Genomic DNA, 8,550 nt, shown 5'->3' with positions numbered 1-8,550 from the left:
TCCTTGGGTTCATTCGTAGGCTAGGCCTAGTGTTAGTAATGCTAGAATAATAATGGCTCAAGTTATTGATAAAGTGGGGGTAGAAAGTTGGGTGGCTCATGGAATAGGTAGTAGTAGGGCGATTTCTAAATCAAAAAGTAGGAATAAGATTGCTACTGAGGAAGAATCGGATAGAGAAAGGTAGTCAGGCTGACTCTAGAGGGTCAAATCCGCATTCGTATGGGGATAATTTTTCGTTGTTCGGTTTCATTAAGGCTAATAGGTTATTCAGTAGTACAAGTATTATTGATAGAGTAAGGGTTGTTGTGATGACGATTGTTATTATGTTTATTATCCTCCTTTAGGTATGAGTCTAAAACTTAGTGATTGGAAGTCACTTGTACTATTATACTAGGGGGATATGATCCTCATCAGTAGATTGAGATAAATAGGAAGAGTCAGACGACATCTACGAAGTGTCAGTATCATGCTGCGGCTTCGAATCCGAAGTGGTGATTAGATGTAAAGTGGTATTTCATTTGTCGTAGTAGGCATACAATTAGGAATGTGGATCCAATGATTACGTGTAATCCGTGGAAACCGGTTGCAATAAAAAATGTAGAGCCATAGATGCTATCGGCCACTGTAAATGTGGTTTCGTAATATTCTATAGCTTGTAGGGCTGTGAAGTAGAGGCCTAGAAGAATTGTTATAAATAGGGCTTGGGTTGTTTGGTTTCGGTTGGATTCTATTATACTATGATGGGCTCAGGTGATTGTAACTCCGGAGGCTAGAAGGACGGCAGTGTTTAGTAGGGGGACTTCAAATGGGTTGAGTGGTGTAATTCCCATGGGTGGTCAGTGTCCTCCTAGTTCTGGGGTTGGGGCAAGGCTTGAGTGATAGAAAGCTCAAAAGAATCCGGCAAAGAAGAATACTTCTGATGTAATAAATAAGATTATTCCGTATCGTAGTCCTTTTTGTACTGGTTTAGTGTGGTGTCCTTGGAATGTGCTTTCTCGTACAACGTCTCGTCATCATTGTAAAACTGTAATTACTATATTAAGTAGGCCAATTATTAGTAGGGTAGATGAGTTATAGTGAAATCATATAATGAGGCCAGAGGTTATTGCAAATGCGGCTATTCCTCCTGTTAGTGGTCATGGGCTTTGGTTGACTATGTGGTATGGGTGTATTTGTTTGGCTATTTGATATTTTCTTGTAGGTATAGGCTGAGTAGAAGTACGAATACAATAGCTTGGATAATGGCTACTGCTAGTTCTAAGATTGTTAGTAGGAATAGTACTATTATGGTTGATATGGATAGGATGGGGATGGTGGGTAATAGGGTTAATACAGCGGTGGAGGTGAGTTGAATGAGTAGGTGTCCTGCTGTTAAGTTTGCTGTAATACGGACTCCTAGGGCAATTGGTCGAATAAGTAGGCTGATAGTTTCGATTATAATTAATGGTGGGATTAGGGGTATTGGTGTACCTTCTGGGAGGAGGTGGGCTAATGAGATGGTTGGTTGGTTTCGTAGGCCAATTAGTACGGTAGCGAGTCATATTGGAATGGCCAGTCCTAAGTTTATGGATAATTGTGTTGTTGGGGTAAATGTATATGGTAATAAACCTAGTAGGTTTGATGTTAATAATAGAGCTATTAGGGATGTCAGGGTAATTGATCATTGGTGTCCGGGTTGGCTAATTGGTAGTATTAGTTGTTTTGTGAATAGATTGGTAGTTCATGATTGGATTGTTATTAGGCGATTAGTGATTCATCGATTATTTTTAGTTGGGAATATAATTGTAGGTATTAGCAGGCTTAGTGTAATTAGTGGAATTCCAATTTTTTCTCTGGGGTTGAAAATTGATCGAAGAAAGTTAGGTTCATGGTCAGGTTCAGGTTTCTTTTTTAGTTTTTTTTGGTTTGTTCGTGATGTTATTAGATGTAAGGTGAGATTTAATTTTGGGTTGTATAATAATGTAAATTAGTCAGGTGGTACATAGGATTGATAATCATGGGTTTGGGTTTAATTGAGGCATATCACTAAGGAGGTGGGGTAAGTCTCTTTTTCTAGCTTAAAAGGCTAGTGCTATCCATTATAAGCTTCTGTAGTGATTGGAGTGATGATCAGTTTTCAAATTGTTGTAGAGGTGTTGATTCAATGACGATTGGTATAAAACTATGGTTTGCTCCGCAGATTTCAGAGCATTGTCCGTAGAATAAACCTGGTTGTATTATAATGAAGTTGGTTTGGTTCAGCCGTCCTGGGACTGCATCTGTTTTTACCCCTAATGATGGTACTGCTCATGAGTGTAGGACGTCTTCTGCTGAGATTAGTATTCGGATTGGGGTTTCTATTGGAGCAACTATTCGATGGTCAACTTCTAAAAGTCGTGAGTGGCCATTAATAAGGTCTTGAGTTGGGATTATATATGAGTCAAATTCTAGGTCTTCGTAGTCGGTGTATTCGTATGTTCAGTATCATTGGTGTCCCATGGCTTTGATTGTTAAATGTGGATTGTTGACTTCGTCTGTAAGGTAAAGTACTTGTAGAGATGGAAGAGCGATTGTAATTAGAACAATGGCTGGTAGGATGGTTCAGATTATTTCTACTTCTTGGGCATCTATGGTGTTGGTATGGGTTAGTTTTGTTGTTATTATAGATGCGATGACATAAAGTACTAAGGTACTGATAAGAAACACAATTATTAGAGTATGGTCATGAAAGTGTAGTAGCTCTTCTATAATTGGAGATATTGCATCTTGGAATTCTAATTGTAGGGGATGTGCCATTAAGTCGTAAAGGGGTTAAACCTATAATTTAATCTTGACAAGATTATGTAATTTTTACTAACGTCTTGGTTATAGTTTAAGGAAGAAACATAATGGTTTATGTGATTGGCTTGAAACTAATTTAAGGGGGTTCGATTCCTTCCTTTCTTGTGTTATAGTATGTGTGCGGATTCTTCATAGGTGTGACTAGATGGTGGACAACCGTTTAGTCATTCTACGTTAATTAGGGGAGGTTCAATTAGTACTATTTTTCGTTTTGATGAAAAGGCTTCTCAAATAATAACTAGTATTATGATGACTGCTGCTATGGAGATTATTGATCCAATTGATGAGATGGAGTTTCATATTGTGTAGGCATCCGGATAATCTGAGTATCGTCGGGGCATGCCAGCTAAACCTAGAAAATGTTGTGGGAAGAATGTTATGTTTACGCCAAAGAATATTACTACAAATTGTAGTTTTGCCCATGTTTGGTTTAGTGAGAATCCTGTAAATAGTGGGAATCAGTGGGTAAATCCGGCTATAATAGCAAATACTGCTCCTATTGATAATACATAATGGAAGGTGCGACTACATAGTATGTATCGTGTAGTACAATGTCTAGTGATGAGTTAGCTAATACAATACCTGTTAGTCCACCAATGGTAAATAGGAAGATAAATCCTAGGGCTCATAGTATAGGGGCATCTCATTTAATTATTCCTCCATGTAGGGTGGCTAGTCAGCTGAATACTTTAACGCCTGTGGGGATAGCAATGATTATCGTTGCTGATGTAAAATAGGCTCGAGTGTCTACGTCTATTCCTACTGTGAATATATGGTGGGCTCAAACGATGAATCCTAAGAATCCGATTGATATTATTGCTCAGACTATGCCCATGTATCCGAATGGTTCTTTTTTACCCGTGTAATAGGCAACAACGTGAGAAATTATTCCGAAGCCGGGAAGGATGAGGATGTATACTTCGGGGTGGCCGAAGAATCAAAATAGATGTTGATATAGGATTGGGTCTCCTCCACCAGATGGATCAAAGAAGGTTGTATTTAGGTTTCGGTCTGTTAAAAGTATTGTAATGCCTGCGGCAAGTACTGGAAGGGAGAGTAGTAGTAATACAGCTGTGATAAGTACTGATCATACGAAAAGTGGTGTTTGGTATTGTGATATTGATGGAGTTTTTATATTAATTGCGGTGGTAATAAAGTTGATAGCCCCTAAAATTGAGGATGCCCCGGCTAAGTGTAGGGAGAAGATAGTTAGGTCAACAGAGGCTCCAGCGTGGGCTATGTTTCCAGCTAAGGGGGGATATACAGTTCATCCTGTTCCTGCTCCGGCTTCGATACCAGAGGAGGCTAAAAGTAGAAGTAGTGATGGTGGTAGAAGTCAAAAGCTTATATTATTCATTCGTGGAAATGCTATATCTGGTGATCCGATTATTATTGGAACTAATCAGTTTCCAAATCCACCAATTATAATAGGTATGACTATGAAAAAGATTATAATGAAGGCGTGGGCTGTAACAATTACATTGTACACTTGATCATCTCCCAGTAAGGGTCCTGGTTGGCTTAGTTCTGTTCGAATTAATAGACTAAGAGCTGTTCCGATTATTCCTGCTCAGGCCCCAAAAATCAAGTAAAGGGTACCAATGTCTTTATGGTTAGTAGAAAATAGTCAGCGGTTTAATATCATAGGTAAGGTAGCTGAGTGTTTAGCGTTAGGCTGTAGACCTTTTCACGGGGGTTTAATTCCCCTTCTTATCACAGCTCTGTGGTGAAGTTCATGTCAGATTGCAAATTTGAAGATGTATCTTAAGTAATGATATCAGAGCTTTGAATTATGTTTAAGATGCTAGATAAAAGCCTGTTGGATGAGGCGTTTAGCTGTTAACTAAAATGTTTATGGGATCAAAGCCCATTTATCTACTAAGGTCTTAGCTTAATTAAAGTGTTTGAGTTGCATTCAATTGATGTAGGATAAAATCCTATAGGTCTTAAGCAGAAACTAAGAGGCTAATATCTCTTGTTTGGGGCTTTGAAGGCTCCTGGTTTATATTTATCCTAAGTTCTTTTAAATGGAGTATAATAGTACAGGCAGGATTGGTAGTAGGGTTGTTGACAATAGGGTTGTTATGGCCAGGTGGGGTTTTATGTGAGATGTTTTGTGTCGTCATTGTTGAGTATAATTGTGGGAGTTTGGGGGGAGTGTGATTGTTGTGTAGTATGAGATTCGTAAGTAGAAGAATAAGCTGAGGAGGGAGGCTATGGCTATTAGTGCAGCTAGGGTAGTTATATGTTGTTTGGTAAGTTCTTGTAGGATTAACCACTTAGGTGAGAATCCTGTTAGTGGGGGTAGGCCTGCTAGGGATAGTAATGTTAGTATTATTATTGTGTTTAGTGAGGGGATTTTTGTTCAAGATAGTATAATCGTGGTTATTTTGTTTGTTTTTAGTAAATCAATTATGAGGAATGTAGTAATTGTTATTACACAATATAGGTAAAATGTGAATAGTGTTAGTTTTGGTGATAAGGTAAGGATAATGGTTATTCACCCAAGATGGGCGATTGATGAAAAGGCTATAATTTTTCGTAATTGTGTTTGGTTTAATCCCCCCCACCCCCCCAAGAAAGTGGATGTTAGTCCCAGTAATAATAGTAGTGGTGTATTTAGGTGTTGGGATGTAATTATTAGGATGGTTAGTGGGGCCAGTTTTTGTCAAGTGGTAAGTAGTAGTGCTGTTATTGTAGTGGATCCTTGCAGTACTTCTGGTAGTCAAAGGTGGAATGGGGCTAGTCCTAGTTTTATGGCTAAGGCTACTGTTAGTAGTATGCATGATGTACTGTTATGCATAAGCGTTATATCCCACTGACCTAAATATCAAGCGTTTATTACACTGGAGAATAGTAATAGTGTTGAAGCTGCTGCTTGTGTTAGAAAGTACTTGATAGCGGCTTCAATGGCTCGGGGGTGATGTTGTTGTGCAATTAGTGGAATGACAGATAAAGTGCTTATTTCTAGACCACATCATGCTAGGATTCAATGATTACTTGAAATTGTAAGTAGTGGACCTATGATTAGACTTGTAGTAATTAGCCCCTTTGCAATAGGGTTCATTAGTATAGGGGGGATTTAAACCAACATTGTCGGGGTATGGGCCCGATAGCTTAATTAGCTGACTTTACTAGAATGTAGTATAGTGGAAGTATGGGGAGTTTTGATCTCCCTGGGGCAGGTTCAAGTCCTGTTTTTCTAAGGAGACGAGAGGATTATTAACCTCTATCTTTCACCCTATCAAGGTGATCCTTTGTATTTCGGGCACGTGTCCTATATTATTGGTGGGAGTCCAGAGGTTGTGATTGGTATTGCTATGTGTCATGCACATAGTGCAAGGGTAATTGGTAAGAAGTTTTTTCATAGTAGGTGTATTAATTGGTCGTATCGGAATCGTGGGTATGAGGCTCGTACTCATAAGAATCCTATGGATAGTATTACTGTTTTTGTTATTAATGAAAGTGAGAATATTTCTGGTATATTTAGTATGCTTGGATTTAAGAATAAAATGGGTTAGTGTATTTATTATTAGGATGTTAGTGTACTCTGCTAGGAAGAATAGGGCGAATGGGCCTGCAGAATATTCCACGTTGTAACCTGATACTAATTCTGATTCTCCTTCTGTAAGATCAAATGGTGCTCGGTTAGTTTCTGCAAGGGTTGAGATGTACCATATTATTATTAGTGGCCAGGAGGATAGTATTAGATATATTGGTTCTTGTGTAATGGCAAATGTTTGTATATTAAATCCGCCAGAAAGTAGGATTATTGATAGTAGAATAATTCCCAGGGTTACTTCGTATGAGATAGTTTGGGCTACTGCACGTAGGGCCCCTATTAAGGCATATTTTGAATTTGATGCCCATCCGGATCATAGGATTGAGTATACTATGAAGCTTGATATGGAGATCAGAAACAGTAATCCTAAGTTTAAATCGGCTAGTGAATGTGGGAGTGGCAGGGGTAGTCAAATTGATAATGCTAGTAGGAGGGCTAGTATTGGGGCTATGAATAGTATATATGAGGAGTTGGTGGGTTGGATTGGTTCTTTAATAAATAGTTTTAGTCCGTCTGCTACTGGTTGTAAGATGCCATAAGGACCTACCAAGTTAGGTCCTTTCCGTAGTTGTATGTAGCCTAATACTTTTCGTTCGATGAGGGTAAAGAAGGCCACTGAGATTAGAATTGGGATGATGTAGGTTAGTGGTGATAGTAGGTTTGGAATAAGCACTTGTTATTGGGGAGGGGAATTGAACCTCTGGTTAAAGGGTTTAGGCCTTTTGCATTTATACCTTCTTTGCTACCCCAATGGGCCTTTATTTAAGGTTTGGTAAATTAGTTCTGTCTTTGTACTTAGTTTAGTTATGTTCACTAATGCAAAGTATAGCGTGTTTTATACATAGGCTATATATTTTCAATCCTTTCGTACTAGAAAATTTGTAATCATAGATAGAAACCGACCTGGATTACTCCGGTCTGAACTCAGATCACGTAGGACTATTAATCGTGAACAAACGAACCCTTAATAGCGGCTGCACCATTAGGGTGTCCTGATCCAACATCGAGGTCGTAAACCCCCATCATTGATATGGACTCTAAGAGGGGATTGCGCTGTTATCCCTGGGGTAGCTTGGTTCGTTGATCAAGTGTATTGGATCGTTTTGCCGTAGGCACTTAGGTTTGTACTATCGTAGTAGTAATTTTCGGAGGTTTTATTTTTCTCCGAGGTCGCCCCAACCGAAAGTTAAAAGTCAGGAAGGTTGTTAGTAGTGTTTTCTGTTGAGTAGTTGGTTAATGGTGATGACTCATACTTAAAGTTCCACAGGGTCTTCTCGTCTTATGGGGTTATCCTCGCTTTTGCACGGGGGGATCAATTTCACTGATTGTTTGTAAGAGACAGATAGAACCTCGTTTAGCCATTCATTCTAGTCTTTATTTAAAAGACGAGTGATTACGCTACCTTCGCACGGTCAGGATACCGCGGCCGTTAAACAGTGTCACTCATCACTCCTAATACTTGTGATGCTAGGAGCTATGTTTTTGGTAAACAGTCGGGTTCTTTGTTTGCCTAGTTCCTTTTACAAATTTTAATCTTTCTTGTATGCATTCCTGTGTTGGGTTAACAGTCTTGTCTATAGAATTTGTTAAGTTTTGTTTGTTTCTATGAGTTTAGTTGTTAATAATCAGTAGTCTGTCTAGGCTGATTTAAGCTGATGCTTAGAGAAGTTTTAATTCTTGTTACTCATTTTAGCATTAATTCTTCTATGTGGGTAGAATAGCTCAGTAGAGGTTTGGGGAAGTAAATTTTTATTTATATTTATTGTGGTTTAGCTTTAACGCTTTATTTCAGTGGTGGCTGCTTTAAGGCCTACGTACGTTGCTGTATAATATTTTTTCCTCCATACTTGGTTGTTTCCTTTGTTAGTTGGGCTGTACTAGAACTTTTATTCTTTTCCTGAGCAACCAGCTATTACTAAGTTCGTTAGGCTTTTCACTTCTACTTATAAGTCTTCCCACTCTTTTGCCACAGAGACGGTTAAGAAGCTTTATGTTATAAGCTGCTTATAAGTAGCTCACTTAGTTTCGGGGTTTCATACTTTAGTCCTCTTTGCTTGAAGTATGCTAGCTAAATCATTATGCAAAAGGTACAAGGCTTAATCTTTGCTTTTTTTTGCTTAGGTGGGTGTTTCATGTTTTTCATCTTTCCCTTGCGGTACTGTTTTTAT

The 8,550-nt window shown here is 38.7% G+C and overlaps 2 pseudogenes; both read right to left on the bottom strand.

The window, feature by feature from the left end:
• Positions 1–399: 399 nt before the first annotated feature.
• Positions 400–1,664, bottom strand: LOC137158638 (uncharacterized; annotated as a pseudogene).
• On the bottom strand, positions 400–5,902 carry LOC137158636 (NADH-ubiquinone oxidoreductase chain 2-like; annotated as a pseudogene).
• Positions 5,903–8,550: the final 2,648 nt, after the last annotated feature.

The sequence above is a fragment of the Emydura macquarii genome, unplaced genomic scaffold (assembly GCF_026122565.2).
Source record: "Emydura macquarii macquarii isolate MOO-44397 ecotype Brisbane River unplaced genomic scaffold, CSIRO-AGI_Emac_v2 contig_1780, whole genome shotgun sequence".
Taxonomy (NCBI): Eukaryota; Metazoa; Chordata; order Testudines; family Chelidae; genus Emydura; species Emydura macquarii.
The sequence above is the reverse complement of the archived record's forward strand: the minus strand, read 5'-3'. Positions and strand labels throughout refer to the sequence as shown.